The sequence below is a fragment of the Chinchilla lanigera genome, unplaced genomic scaffold, assembly GCF_000276665.1.
Source record: "Chinchilla lanigera isolate Chin_1 unplaced genomic scaffold, ChiLan1.0 scaffold00062, whole genome shotgun sequence".
Classification (NCBI taxonomy): domain Eukaryota; kingdom Metazoa; phylum Chordata; class Mammalia; order Rodentia; family Chinchillidae; genus Chinchilla; species Chinchilla lanigera.
Window position 1 is genome coordinate 12,150,828 of NW_004955463.1, and position 16,559 is coordinate 12,167,386.

Consider the following 16,559-nt stretch of genomic DNA (forward strand, 5'->3'; position numbering starts at 1 on the left):
AGGTCAGCTGCTGGAGATGAAAGGTGTCTGGAATGCTCTCCCTTCCCCACACAGCCTCACTCTGGGTCCATGTCTTACTTTCCTCTCGTTGCTGGGACAAAATACCTGACACCCAAAATTAAGAAAGGAAAGGTTTATTTTGCTTACAGTTTGTGGAGGTTTCAGTCCATATTTGGCAGATTACAAGGCAGACTGGAACATGGCAGAGAGCTACAGCTCATGGTGACAGAACACAGCAAAAACAACAAGCCCACACAAGGGAGGAAATGGCCAGAAGCACCCTCTTTCTCTCTATGCAAACTATCCACCCCAGGGCGGGTGGAGCTCTCACACCCATAATCAATCAAACTCTAAAAGCCTGCCCCATGGCCGCATGAGGCTTTGAAGGGACACCCAGAAACAAACCATAGCAGTCCGGCTCTGCTTTGACTGCAGCTCAGTTACCAGGTGTGTGCCTTCTTTGCAGTCACACAGCACTGTCTCCTTTGAAAAGTCTCGTAGCCAATAGCATTGCCCATGTGGCCCCATGGCAGTTCTCCAAACCCTAAGTCCTGATGTGTTAAAAGTGGCTAGGAGTTTCAAACTCCTGTACTCAGGTATCAGGGACAAAGATACTTAGCAATGCATTCATCAGTTTTAGTTCCTCCCTTACATTTAATATCATCATCATTATTTGTTTAGTAAAAAAGAGATCTGACTAGGGAGGTAATCCAGCAATATGATTTCTCTTGAACGCAAGCAAAGAAAAGCAACAGCAAAAAAATATAAGAATCATCCAATCAACTTTGATGCAGCATTCAATGTTTGGGGTCACTAAATAGATGTTAAAGTAAACTAGGGTGAGTTGAAACCTGAGCAGATTTATGGCAAAGGCGCTGCCTGACTCTGGGGGTCATAGCAGCACAGCCTTGGGCACTGGTCCTCCTGCTGCACCAGTCAAGGAGAGCAGCAGTGATGAAAGCCAGAAGAGTGGTGGCCAATGTGGACACGTGGGGAAGAACAGAAGGTGCAGTGACCTAAGATCTGTCTTCCAGGGAGGGGTGTCAGGAACTTTGAGGTTATATAGAAAAGGGGACCAGAGGTAAGGGTTGGGAGTTTGTGTGATGGGGGTTATTTAGCTGAAAAAGCAGGTAACCCTGGGTCAGGTCACAGTCTGGTTGGTCTGGCTGGTTATTATGTCAAGTCTGGTTCTGCAAGGTTCTGATGTCATTTCTGCCTGAGGGGGTGTTATGGTTTATGTTTAGATGTCTCCGTCAAGCCTCATGCGGTCATGAGGCTTTTTTGGAGGTGGTTGAGTCTACAGTGTGTGATGCTGGGATTAAGGGCATGTGATTAGTGAGTCAGCCCACTGATTGGTTTGGCATAGTTCTGCCTGGGACTAAGGGTGTGAGTGCTACACCCCCACCTCACAGTGGGTAACTTTCAGACAATATAAGGGGCAGAAAGAGGCTTATCTTTCCCTTGTTGCTTTTGCTGTCTTCCACTGCCATGAACATTTACCCCTCCACAGTGACACTCTGCCTTGGAGCCAGTTGACTATGGACTGAAACCTCTACAAACTGGGAGCTAAATAAACTTTTCCCCCTTTAACCTTGGGTGTTGGGTATTTTTGTCTCAGCAGTGAGAAAAATACCTTCGATGGGAGCAATTTGGTTTTCATCAGAAGATAAATGCTCCTGCCAAGGGAGGTAGCCTCATACTGGGGGCGTGGGGGCAATCTCATCACAGGGTCCTCTGCCTGCAAGGCTCACTGTGGCTAGCAAGTTTAGGGTAACAACTGGAGACTTCTAGGTATGACTCCAGTGGGGCAGGAGCAGGATGTTGTAAAAACTGACTGTTGGCAATCTATTGATTATGCTGTCTCTACAACTCTTGAAAATACCTTAGTTACTCTTATCTTGCTGTCTTCGGCTTTTAAGGGGAAAGATTACCTGCTTTAGATGAAAACTCCTTAAATTATCAACATGTGTAGGAGCAGAATTAAACAAGACTCTGACCCAACATTTTAAGGTCATAAAGGAAACAGATACAAAATTAAGATGCCAAGCTTTCACCCTGCTTTTAATTAATTACTCACTGGACACCTGTTCATTGGTTGTGATTTACAGCTAGATACCCCTCCCACAAAGCCTCACCATGCATATATGGGGCTTTGGGGAGGTGGCTAGATCACTGGCATGTGATGTTGGATCTGTCCACTGATGGGTTTACAGCTGGGTACCATGTTGGGAGGTGAAACCTGTTGGGAAGAGGTGGGTCACTGGGGGTGTGGGCTGGAAGGGTGTGTTTATATACATCCCTTCTCCTCTCTTGATCCCTCACTGCTTCTTGCCTGCCAAGCCATAGGGAAGTCTCCTCTGTCATGCCCCTCTTCCCTGCCACCCTGCCTTGGAACCACCTGACTATGGACTGAAACCTCTATACACTGTGAAATAAAACAAATCTCTCCTCCTTTAACTTGTGGGTACTGAGTATTTTGTTCCAGCAATAAGAAAGTAACAAATCACCCAAGTGAAGAGTCAGGGCTTTTAGCACAAGTAGTTTCAATATCCATGTTACAAGTAGAGTTGCATATGCTGACATAACCTGCCTAGTAAATGGAATTGTTTAACTGATTATAGCTACTTCTTTCTAAACTTTTTGAATATATTCAGTGTTTTACTCATACTGTCTTTAAAATTTAAAGTTCTTATATTACAAATTTTTAATTTTTAATGAATAAAATAAAGAAAGGTTAATAAAAGGTGAAAATAAAACATCTTTGATTAAATTATAGAAGATTGGGTCTACAAATGTATTTTTATTGTGTATACACATCAATATTTCACCCATATCTTTCACTGGAATAAAAATATAGATGGTAGGACAGGTGTCATGATTCATTGAGGCTCTCAGTGGTCCCTGGGAAAATAGCAGTGGGATGAGGAAAATGTAGATAAGAGACACGATTGAGGTCAGGTGGAGGTCCTCTCTCTCCTGACGGGAGGAGAAGAACTGAACTACAACAGTAGGGGTATTTATTTATACTTTTAAAAAGTTAATATCATGAGACACAAGGTTGCCTAGTGACTAATGACTGAAATTGTCCAGGCAGGATGCCCTTCTCAAGACTGAGGTAGCTTGACTGCTTCAGGCATTCTGGTCCTGTCCTGCCCCCACATAGATGACCAATTACCAGTTTAAGACATTCTCTACAGACAGGGATGTATCTGCTGTGAGTTCTTTTGCTTAATTTAGATGGAAATCATAAAAACACAAACTATTAACAGCTCTGAGCTCTGAATGCCATGATGAAAGCTTGCTGGGACCAAAACAAAAGTCTCCTGGAGCTGCAGTGAAAATCTGATATAGCCATGCCAGGCTGTGAGGCACTGAGGGCAGCCATGGAAAAAAATAACAATAAAAATAAAAGGGAAGTCCAGAGCCTTTCCTCCTCTTTCTCATTCAAGATAGATGTTGGCAATAGGGCTGGAAAGCACTAATAAAGTGGAGGGATGCTGCTATCTAGGCCCTTATTATAACCTCAAATCACACAGCAAAGCTGCAGGGAATATGAGGAGTAAAATCGAACCTCACAATGGTGTCCATTGATCCTAATTCTCCACAGCTACTTAATAATGCCATCATATCTTAGCATTGTGTAACTGAAAAAGTGAGACAAAAATTGACATTAGAGGTTATTGCTTAACCCAGGAAGACTTTTTTTTAAGAGTGTGTGTAGTTTTTTGCCCTCTCTCTTTCTCCCTGTCTGTCTGTCTGATTTCTCTGTGTAACTCTCTTCCTGTGGTGGTTTGAAAACTGGTGGGTAAGTTATACCACCCAGCTGAACTGAATCACCACGGTGCTTGGTGTGTGAGACCCACCTGAGGACTGTTGCTAGCAGAATAAGAGGCAGAAGTGGAGAAGAAGTGAGGCTGTTGGGAGCTGAGAGAAGCTGTTGGGTGCTGTTAGAAGCTGTAGGAAGCTGTTGGTTCTCTGGAGCTTGTCATGCTGGCTTTCTGATGAACTCAGCTGTTCTCATCAAGGAGCTCAAGACCTTGTTGTAGCTGAGAATAGCTTCGGTTCACTTCAGGAAAGCTCTGGTCCACACATTGAGCATCACTTCCTGGCTCCAGAGTGGAAGATGGTGCACTGTTCAGTCTCCTGGAGAAGCTTGTAGTATTGGCTTTGCTGATGGGAACTCAGCTTTCCTCATCATTGGAGGAGCTCCCAATTACTGTTGCTGAGGATGGCTGTGGTACTTTTCAGGGGAGCCCTGGTTTTTAGGTTGAGCATCACTTCCTTGCTCCAGTACCGATCCCTCAGCCTGCCGGCACAGATCCTTCATCCCACTGGCACAGACTTTCTAGCTTCTACCACTGAACTTTGGGCCTTCCCAGCACAGATCCGTGAAACAGGCCTGCATGAGATGTCGTCATGGGCTCTCGGCCTCCAGCTGGACTCATGGGAGGCACTGATATGGGCTGTAGATCTTCAGCTGAACTCTTATAGGACATTACCATGGGATCCAGGCCCTCAGCTGGACTCTATGGTCTTTAGTGTGTGGAAAGATTTCCTGTGCTCTCCTGTATATGCTTCTTTGTGTGACTATTATAAATAATCATACAAAATATGTGTCCTGTGTATTACTGTTTCTCCTTACAATAACCCTAAACCACAACACTGCCTTAATCTACCAGTGAAACCAAGGATTCTCCATGGATTTGCTGACTAAATGAGGCTAATTTAGAATGGGCAGATGAGCTCGGGCCCAGTCCCTATGCATGTCACAAACCACAAACCTGATGTCTAAATATTATCAGATAGAATTAGCAAACATGAGAATTTATGCTCAGAATTGTAAGACTCACAGGAAGCCAGCTGACTCAACTCCTAACTAATAAGGCATCAAAATCCACACAGCAGGACTTAGAAACTATTCTAATTTTAATGAGTTCTGAATAGCTAACTAATCAATACCCTCCACCAGTGCTGTGCAGTGTCCACTGGGATTGCCCCTTGCACCTCAGCTGCTTTGGCCCCAACTCAACCCCACAAGTTAAATAAAGCTCTAAACAAAACAGAAACTGCTTCCACCAGCCAAGCCAGGAATGCTCCACCTTCCTCCCTGTCTGCTTAGTTTTGTGTGGCTCATAGAACACAATGCCATACACAGGGTACTGAAAGAGCAGCTCTCACTGTCCCACAGTTGTGGCAGCCAGAAGCCCGAGATACAGGGGTTGGCCAGGTTGATTCCTGTGGAGTACTGCGAGGAAGAGCCTGTCTCCTTGCTTCCCACAGTCTGCTGGCATCCACAGTGTCACCCTGACACCTCTCCTCATCTTTATCAGGTATGGTCCCTCCATACAGAGTCCAAGGTCCAAAGTTGCCCTTTTGTAAGAATATCAGACACATTCTGGCCCACTCCAGTGACTCTTTGACTTTACAACCTTGGCAAAAACTCCATTTCTTCTTATTCCGCAATTTCTATTATGCATTTTGGTCCTTGTTTACACTTTTAATTTCTCCACTCAAAGAAAAAAATGTAATATTTAAAACATGTGTGTCCGATTTATTTCACTTAAGAGTATGTTCTCAAGGCGCATCTACTTATATAGAAATGTCCCAAGTTTATCCTTCTTTATGGCTGAGTAGGACTCCATTGTATAAAAAACCCACATCTTCTTTATCCATTCCTGAGCTTATGGGCATTTGGGCTGTTTCCAAGATTTAGCTATTACAAATTGTGCTGCTATAAACATGGGTGTGCATATATCACTGTGGTATGATGCTTTTATTGTTTGGAGAAGATATCCAGAATGGGAATAACTAGGTGAAATGGAACTTCCAATTTTAACTTTTTGAAGAATCTCCACACTGATTTCCACAGTGGTTGAACCAGTGTACACTCCCACCAACAATGAAAAAGCATTCCTTTTTCCCTATAGCCCAGCTAGTATTTGTTATTGGTTGATTTATTGAATAATAGCCATTCTCCCTGAAGTGAGATGAAGTTTCAGTGTTGTTTTAATCTGCATCTCTCAATTGATCAGTTATGTTGAACAATTTTTCATGTTTATTTACCATTTCTACTTCTTAATCTAAGAAGTGTCTATTCATTTCAAAAGCCCATTTTTGGGATGCCTCTTTAAATTTGGGGGTGTCAAGTTTTTTGAGTTCTTTATATATGCTAGATGTTAGTCCTTTGAGGAACAGCTGGAAATTTTTTTTCTCACTCTGTGGGTTGTCTCTTCACCTCTATTGGTTTCTTTTGCTGTGCAAAAGCTTTTTAATAAGGTGAGCTCCCAGTTGTTGATTCTTTATGCTATTTCCTATGCAATCAGGTTTTTGTTCAAAAATCTTTACCTACACATATGTCTTCTTGAGTTTTACCTATTCTCTTTTCCAGTAGATTTTGTGTTTCTCTTTTAATATTTAGATTTTTGATAGATTTTGATTTTAGTTTACTGCATGGTGGAAGACATATGTCAGGGAGAGGAAGGGGAGAAGGAAGGAAGGAAAGAAAAGAAGGGAAAAATTGAAACAAAGCTTTTGTAAATAAGGAGAGAAAGAAGAGTTGAAGGGAGAGGATGAGAATGAGGAAAAGAAAAGAATCACGATATATCATGTATATGTACAGATTCCCTGTGATGAATGTTATCATTATAAAATTAATTTAAAAAATCAAATAAAGTGACTACTGATACAATGATAACAAATAAATTTGTATGTCTACAAATGTGAATTTCATTAAATAAATGGAGAGTCTATTGCAAAGAAAAAAACAACCAACCAAATAAACTGACAGACAAACAAAAATTATTTCTAAATAAGGCAACATTCTAAGGTACTGAAATTAGGACTTCAACATATCATTTTTTTTTTTTGCAGGTGGGGGCATAAATAATCAACAACACTATGTATCTATCATGCCCAGAAATGGTTCTCTTTGACATATCTGAATTGCCAGCATCACTGTTCTTGCCTATTGGGGCTCTGAAGTAAAATAAGAATTGCTTCAGCAGAAAGGCTGAGATACTGCAGCAATCTTCTGATACTTGAGGTGATGCCAAGAGATCCCTAGCAGGAGTATGTGCTCATGGATATGCTGGGCAAAGGGTGAATCATGCCCTGTGTGAAATTGCATCATGATACTCAGAATGGTGTATGATTATTATGAATTATTTCCAGAATTTGCCATTTAATATTTTTGGGCTGTAGTTGACCACAGGTCACTGAAGCTGCAGAAAGTGAAAGCATAGATAAAGTGATCTTATTAGACAACAATGGCAAATAAGCCACCTGTGTACCAAAGGTAAGGCATGTGGTGCACATTGGAATTACATTTTCCCCTGAGGTGGAAATTAAATTTTAAAAGAAAAATTGGTAATCTTTTTTTTGGTGGGGGGGTACCAGGATTCAAACTCAGGACCTCATGCTTGCCAGGCAGGTGCTGCACCACTGAGCTAAATCCCTGGCCCCAAACTAGTAATCTTTAACAAGTAATGATTCATGAATTTTCAAGAGTTGTGTTCTCTTAACACTTGTGGTCACATTGCACACAGAAAAGACCACTTTGCAGCTGTAACTCTGTGTGCCCTGCTCCAGTCAATCGCAAGCTCAGCAAGTCCCTGCAGCAGGCTGGCTCCCTCTGTGCTCCACTTTCTTGTCAGATCTCACCGCATCCTCACTGCTTACTGTGAGGCTGGAATTGGCTAAAGCTGAGGAGACACCTGGTGGAGACTGGAAGCATTCTTTTCCCAGGATGATTTATAATGTCTTCTTTCCCAATACTATTGCAGACAGCTAAAGAGCAAAATAAATAATATCACAGAATCTTTGTATTTGTGTTTTAGCCATTTAGAGATGTGAGGCAATTATACAAAAGTAATAGAGATGCTGAGCTAATTTAGCCTTCTTACTAGGATAGTTCATACTCTATGAGTTTACTTCCCACCTGTATTTGTTTATTCACTTGCCTGTCTGTAGGTACTAGAGGGACCAGTCTCTGTTTCGGTATGCAGCTCTCGTAGTGAGCTATGGAAGCAGAACACATCATGTTCAGGAGCAGCAATGAGGATGTAATTATATAGGACTGGATCACACAGGGTTGCTAAATATTTTATAAGCTGAGACCCACAAGTAGGGTGTCACAGATAGTGTTGTAAGTGGATGTATGAGAAGTAGAAGGTTAAATAAGTAGGATACTGAACTGAGTAGAGTGGGAGAAGTGGGCTACTAGGACAGAGAGTATGCAGAAAGAAAGGTAGTATTTGTGAATGACTGGTGGCCATGTTAGGGAATACTAATAGATAGCCAGACTACTTTAGGTAGAAGAAAGTTTCTTGTAACTGAAGAAATTCATAACCTAAAGGCTGTGTTGCTCATCACTGACAAGTTGCCTAGCCTCAGGTGTATTCAGCAGGGAATGGCATGGTAGACTGTCCGGGGCTGTGGCATCAAAGCAAATCATTGCATCTGTCCCAGTGTTCCTAACTGCTTGTGTAGTTTTGGGGAATGTGCCAGTTAATTAGCACTGCAAATCTTAGCCCAAAGTCAGTGGTTTGAAAAATCAATCATCTCGTTTTCCTCACAGGTCTTGTCAACAGATCTTGCTTGGGCTTAGCCAAAATGGCACTACGCCTTGTCCCTTGCATCCTCCTGAGACCCACAGATCAGCATGGTCATGTTCTTATGGTGCTGGTGGAGGCTCAAGAGGGTATATAGAAAGAGGCATGCATGAGCATTTGAGGCTAAAACTCAGAAGTACCACAGTATTGCTACTTCTTTGCTCTGCTGGCCAATCAGAGTGTCAAGGCCAATGTCAGAGTCGAGGGATGGTTTAGTATTTCCCACTCGTTTATTGAGAAGTCTTGCAGACAAAGTCACAGAGATGGATGCAGGGAGGGGTGAAAAGCACTGCCACTTATGGCACCATACAGGCCAGACTCTTACACTCTCAACCTTATTCCTCCTTATCTCTAAATTAGGGTTATAATATTTGCCTCTGCAATCAAGAAATATAATAATATACAAAAATCATAATGGGAAGTACAATAACGTGTTAACAGCCACCTTCCCCCACATTTCCAATCCAAACCCTGCCTCCATCCAGCCCGAGGTGCTGGATTGAATGTCTTCCTGGGAAATGCTTCTGGAAGAATGGAGGGTGACAGTTTTTATCATGACCCAGAATGTATCCAAAAGAATAACTTGGGAAAATAAAACTCTTACATTTCCTGATGTTTCCTTCTGAAGTGCAAAGACAATGCAGGAAATACACTTCCTGTCAGAAAGGGCCTCAGGAGGCTGTCTTTCTCTGGAGTAAGGGTGTGTGGACACTCTGCATCCCACATGCTCGCGTACTGCTCCTCCATCCTGGAGCATCGATGTCTTAGTGACTGGGAGCGACAAAGGGAAGGATGCTGAGACTAACCAGGAGGCTTCATTTCCTCAGTGCTACGCTCTAGTTGGAAGTGAGTTCACTTACTGTAGATATTCAGTTATTCACGTATCCACTCGGAGTTATTAATTCATTCCAAACCCATTCACTCCCTAAAGGGACTCAACATTATTTAGGATATAGGATATGTTTCTTTCACATTTCAGCAGCTTAAACCCAAAGACACGGAATATAATTCTTAGAGAAGAATTCAGATATTCAGTTCCCTGTATTAATTTAAGGGAAGAGAGTGAGTTTTCTAAAGCAAGTCTGAATTGTTTTAAGTGACTGTTAAGCCACTGATTAAGAGTTGGCTTTAAAAGAAATCCAGCATCTTACAGATAACAATTGGTGATTCCAGTAGGGACCGTGAAGGAGAGAAGAGAGTTTTCCATATCTGAGCTATAAGTTCCAGTTCAAGACATCACAGATATTTCTCCAGATCGGGTTCTGGCAGACACTCAAGCCTAGTGAGCTACAGTTATTAATATCACCTGAAATTTGGAAGATAAAACATCTGAGCTGAATGAGAATATGAACTCTGTTTAAAGCCCAGTCCATGTGGAGAAGGTCATGCATTGAGAATGAAAGAGAAAGCACCAGACAGAAAGTCATAGTTTCTCATTTTTCAAGGTGCTCCTCCACTGCTAGAGATGAACTTTAAAGACAAATCCACAATAAAGTAAAATGGTATGTTTCTGCTACAAAATCTCAGCTAAATTCTTTTAATGATACAGACACTATTTAGGCAGTTCAAATATTTTTATTGGATTATAGCAAAATCTTTTGGAAACAAATCTATTTAGGAAGTCCATGTGTTCCCTCAGATGTATATGGTTTTTCCCATCACCCTACTTCTTTTTTCTTCATTTTTTTATTCTCTTTAAAATAAAAAAGAAAGGCAATGCTGTGCACCCCCTTTTTCTGAGGTAGAAAAAAGTCAGGGATCAACAACAGTCTAGCGCTCAAGAACAAAGAAATAACAAGTTAGTCTGTGTGTATAAGAAAATAAGAAAATCAGCTGCCATTTCAGACATTCACAGGGAAATTATACAAGACAGCATAGAGAACATGGTTGGAAAAATGAGAGGGAAAATACCAATTCCACACAGTTACAAAGATTCTGGAATTCTCATTCAGCGGACTTGCTTCTACCTCTCCTTCTAGCCTTCTTTGCCCTCCTCCTCACCTGACTGACACTGAGCTGACCTGGACATCCTTTACTGTGGCACAGAGGACAGGACCAGCCAGTGAGCACATATAACGTGGCAGCTACAGAAGTCTGACTAGGCTAGAAGCTATGGTACTGTAGCAAACAGCAACACAAATCAAATTTCTGATCGGTAATGGAAGATGCCTAGACTTGGGAGTCAAACAAATAGGTCTTATAATCTAGGTTGTTAGCATGGCCTTAGACATGAACCACATATACACTAGAGGGCTTAACCATAGTAGGCGCATGTTATATCAGCTCCAGGTGTGGTATTAGGAAAACAGAAGAAATCTTTGTTCTATTTCCTCTATTCATTGAGGATTTAGAACCTATTACTGGTAAATGCCAGAAGGATTTATGTGCAAATTCCTAATGATTGACAGCAATTACCTGGACAGTTAGGATGAGAAGAATTTGGAGAAAGGGTTCAGCAAGAGATAAGGTGGTGATGGATTAATCTGTCTGCCATGAGAAAAGAGGAAATAGGGCAAATGTGCAGTGGAGTCACTATTTCTGAATGAACACACATAGGTAAGTAAACATAAGCAAAAATAACACACGTCTGATCTTCAAGGGTTGCATGGCCTAACGGGTCACAAAAACCAGTAAACTAAGCATTGCTAAAGCTATCTTATTCTGTGGTACCTGAGTAATCTATGGAGATGTCTCTTAGCATACCCATTCCACAAGGAAGTGTCACCAAATCATCCCTTTCCAAAGGGATGATTCATGAGCTTTGACAAATAGCCATGTGGAAGGAAAGAAATATGTATTCCTGTAAGACAGGTCCCACGGGGAAATGCAGCACCATGCAAAGCCATTGTAGGAAAGTCAAAGGCATGAGCGCTTGTAAATTTGGAAAGCAGAATTTATATGGGGAATTGCTAAAGGTGAGCTGAGATGGCTGAGGAAAGGGGGCTCACATAGTATGTTAAGCTCTGTTATGATACTTTATTAAGGTGACTTGTGAGGATAAGTTTGTAGTTTCAAGAAATTCCCATGCACATGAATTTAAAACAACTTCTTTGACAAGTTGAAATTTTAAAAAGTTATGAGATGCCATTAATTTTTATATACACATTCATTTTTCTGCCATGATCTGGGCTATCTCAACTGTGGGGCAGAACCAAAAGATGGAATAAAATTGTGAGCGTTTATATATTACTGCTCTGATCAATTGTTATCCTCATCACCACAAGCAAAAGCCATAATGGGTGGTATAAGTGAAAACTCTAATGGGCAGAATTAGACAGTTTTTGTTCATTTGGTTCCCTTGGTCTCTTCTGTCCTTCCCTCATTACTAATTATTTTCAAATGCCACTGGAATACCTCTATCAGTTTCCCCTGAAAGAGTCAGTCACTCCTTGCTCTGTATAGTCCTGATTCTATTCCTCCAGAATCTTGTTAGATTTGTTCATTTGTGAGCTTCTGGAAGATGTCAGCTCTGTTTCTCAAACTTTTAGAAGACAGGACCTGAATTTATTTATCATGCACTTCTCAAAGTACCCAGACTGTGCTTTGGACACAGCAGGTGCTCAGTAAATATGTGCCCGAGTGAACTGAATGATGATTATTACCTGATGTTATAATTTTAGTCCTCATTAGAGTAGAATTGGTTACCTATCAAGTTTGCACTATAGTTCATAGAGTGTTTTGAATACTTGCCATATTATTAAGTTATTTATATTGCAAAAATAAATTCAGAGACATAGGTCACAATGAGCTTAAACCAGACCTATCTGGTTTATAAAAATGAAACTTGAAAAGCTGAGTATAGTGGCACATGCCTATTATCCCAGAACTACAGAGGCTGAGCCAGGAAGATCTCAAGTTTGAGGTTAGCCCAGACTATGTAGTGAGTTTAAGGCCAACCTATACTACATGGTGAGACCCTGACTTGAAAAACAAAAATAAATAAATAATAAATAATAAATAAAACCTAAAACAACTACAATTGTGATTTTTGTTACCACTGTACAATGTTACACAAACCTAGCTCCAAATAGACAATTGAGCTTATCAGTTGTTAGGGTAAAATTATCCTGCTTTTACAATAAGTATCTCTGACTGGAAATCCAAGAATAAATACATTCATGTGTTAAACACACGGTGGCACACAGTTAAATATAAGGGTGCGTTCCAGGTGTAAGGGGGATGAGAGCACCGAGCGAGGAAATGACGCCTAACCACAGGAGCAGTCATTCTCTGCCAAGTCCAGAAGGAGCTACAGCAAGGAGAGGGGACATCATGAAGAGAGAAGATACTATGGTTCCCCTGGGTCTTTAAGAGAGAGCTACAAGGGAAGTGTATGAGAACAGCAATAATGGTGGTGGAGCTTGTAGTCCCCTGGTGTTCTGGGCAGTACTGCACATACTGGCTGTTACTCGGGGTGAGCAGGGGTGATGAGGCCCACAGCAGGTACATGAGCTCCATTCATGTGATTTCAAGTGATGACATTTTTTAGTGTCACATGAAATGGGACATGATTGATTTGCATTATGTTATTTCATCGTGTTATAGATTTACACTAAAATAGCATTGCACTTGAGTTATCTGTCCTGAAACTCAGGCATTTCTAGGAATGCTGCTTGACAGGGTGGCTATGGGAAGGAGGTAAGCAAGGAGTTTCATTATCCCTGGAAATAATTCTCATGGAGTTGATGTTATCAAGCATTGACACAAATTCTCTGCCAGTTCCATAAAGTAGCTGGGATAAGTAAATGAAACCATATCAGTTTTTATTAGTGAACGTGAATAATACAAAACAGTGGTGTTTATTTGGGCTACTGGAACGTGCATATAGCATCTTGATCATCTTCAATCCTTTTACCTCCTTCTTCCTAATCTGCTCCCTACCCTAGTCTATTTCTGCATCTCCAAGGGTCTACCTTCCAGTTTGCTTTTCTTTGTTTCTTTCTTTTGTCTGTTTGTCTTTCTATCTGCTTTCATTTTAGAGTTCTTACATGAGAGTCCGATTTATTTCACTTAGTATGATGGTCTAGCTTTCTACTTATCTTCCTGCAAATGACATTATGTCATTCTTCCTTATGGTTAAATAATGCTCAGATATATAGGATACATATATAGGATATATACAGAATATATGTATATATTGTGTATATAACATAAAATATTATATATATATATATATATATATATATATATATATATACCCTATTTTCTTTACCCATTCATCTGTTGATGGGCATCTAGGCTGGTTCAAGAGCTTAGCTGTTATAAATTTTGCTCCTATGCACATAGGCATGCAGGGTATGTAGGTATCACCAATCCTTTTGAAAAGGATTGACTGTTTTGACATTCCATCACTTCCAAACTTGCTTTAACTCTCCTACCAGAGACTGATCTCTGTTTTAAATCTCATTCAGATTGTCTGAATGACTTTTATGTGCTCATACCTCTAGAACATAAAGTTTACATTTCCAGACATATTTTTCATTAGCTACACAAGTATTTCTTAACCAGAATAGTGAGATGCATTCCAAGGTCAAAATTGCTGAAATCCTGGAAGGCAGTGAAGTTCATCCTTCATATCTTTTGCTCCATTTCATCCTCCTTTGGTTTTCAAGTATTGATTCTTTCTCCACCAAATTTTATTTCCAAGGTTAGAATCTTGAATTAGTTAAGTAAATTGTGTTAATGAAATTGACATCATTTTCATGGGTATCACAGGTTTCTAGACATGGAAGTAAATGGAAATGTGTTCCAGTGCAATCTCCATATTTTAGAGATAAGGACACTCCATCCTGCAGCTTGGAAAGTTATGGCAGAGCAAGGAGCCTAAGGCTCTGGTTATAGAGAACGGTGCAGTCAGATTGCCTTTGGTTGTAGACCATGGGAAGCCCTTTTAAGAAAGAGAAAGAAGATATTTCAGACAATGGGAAATCTGCTGGCACAGGTAATGATTATTCCAGGAGAGTTTTTTTTCCTCCTTCATTTTCTCCTCAGAAGTCAGCTTCATTTTCACAAGGAGCTTCCAGGCTGCCAGCAGCTCTGGGTCTGCCAACCTCTTCATTATTCAGAAGGGAAAGAGAGCTTCTCTGTCTCTGCATCGTCAAGAAAACCCCAAGGTTCATGCTTACCAGAAGGAGTTAGATCCACAAGTCAGTTCCTATGAGTATTGGGTGGACACTTTGAACAAGATTCTTGCTATTCTCCTTAAGCTTCTGTTTTCCAGAGCAGAAAATAAAAAGCAAGCAAATGACTCCTTTCACCAGTGCTTTTAGAAGTAATGTTTCTGGGCTTCGTTTGTGACTGGGCCCACTTCTGAAAGAGGAATAGTGAACAGCTCGCGGATGTTCCCTGTGAGCAAATGGGATGGTCAAGAATTGACCATCACAACTTTGCTCAGCCCTGTCTCCCCCTCTGACAGTAACCATGACCCCTGAGGACTTCAGTCCGTGTCCTTCTTTGGGCTTCATTGGGCATTCAATGTCCCCTCAACTCACAGACACTCTTGCTGATGATTTCAGGGCTGTGAGTCATAGAGCTGAGTTCTAGACCTCAAATGGTCCCTAGTCCAGGTTTCTGTAAAGTAGTCCATTTCCTTTTTTAAATTCCCATCTATTCTATTCACAAGCAAAGGCCAGGCTGTAATATCAAAGGCAACAAAGTTCTTGGTGTTTGAGGAACCTCCTACTTCCTAGCTTTTCCTGGACTTTTAGAATCTTCTTGGACTCAGCCTTGGTGTTGCCTGAGGACTTTGCTTGTAGAGCCACTGAGCACTTAAATCTCCACACTTGGAACATCCATGGTTTGAGGTTACATCCAATGGAATAAACATTCAAAGCTCTGCTCTTCAATCTGTTCCAAAAGCTCTAGAATTCTGTTTATCCAGGACTTTAGCCTCCTCTCAAATTTTCTTATAGTTCTGTCCTGAAGTACCTATCACCATTTGTATTTCCAAATCTTTTATGGGAAAGTCAACTTTTTAAAGACACAAACCACCTGAGTTATTGCTGTCATCCACCACCACACAAATGAGGACCAGGAAGGTTAACTGACTTTTCTCGGGTTGCAGTGAGGAAGGCAGGAAGACAGAGAGTGGGATAGAGAGAAGGAATATGAGTTGATCTATTACATTAAGCATTCACCTTTATAGGAAACTAAATGTCAGAAAATTACACAAATAGGATGAGAGTATGACTCAAAGTATTTTTCTTTAAACTCAAAAAAAAATCACTTATGTATCTCTGGATTGTCATTTGTTTTCTTCAAGGAAAAAGTAAAAAAATGCATCTTTGGGAAAATATTCTCTGCTTAGAGTGATTGACAGAAATCTCCTGGCAAGTGAATGTGTCCAGATGTAAACATATTTTTATAAGGGATACATATCAATGAAAATTGAACTCTAATGACCCCAAAACTCCATTGGTTGAGAATTTTAACTGATGATAATTTTTTAAAAAGTGCATTGTCTGATTCTAAATTTAATCTTTGTGAGTTTAAAGTCTTCTATTTTTAATTTCAAGAAAGAGTCTTATGTACACGTGTGAAATGTCTTTTTGGTGAGATCAGAAAGTAAGTTCTTCAAGAGGAGGGTCAGGGGAGTGGAGGAGAGGGAAGGTAGTGGAAGCCAGGGGTGCTCAAAGTGTGCTATGTGCCCTAATGACAATGCCACAGCAAAACCCATTACTCTATAAATTAATATGCACCAATAAAATGAAAAAATAAAGTGACCTTTTAAAACTGAATTAGTTTTATTAAAATTCTGTGCCAGAAAAAAAAACAGCTTAGATGCAGAAATGGCCCTGGTTACTTCTTTCATTCCGTTCTATTTCAGTTCCATCAGGGTTTTAGACAGACTGATCTTTGAGAGCTGATCAGAGTTGCTTCAGATTTTTTCCCCTAGAGTTAGGCTTTGAATCTTTCTCAGTGAGTTGCACAGTGCTGTTGATTAGCTGATAT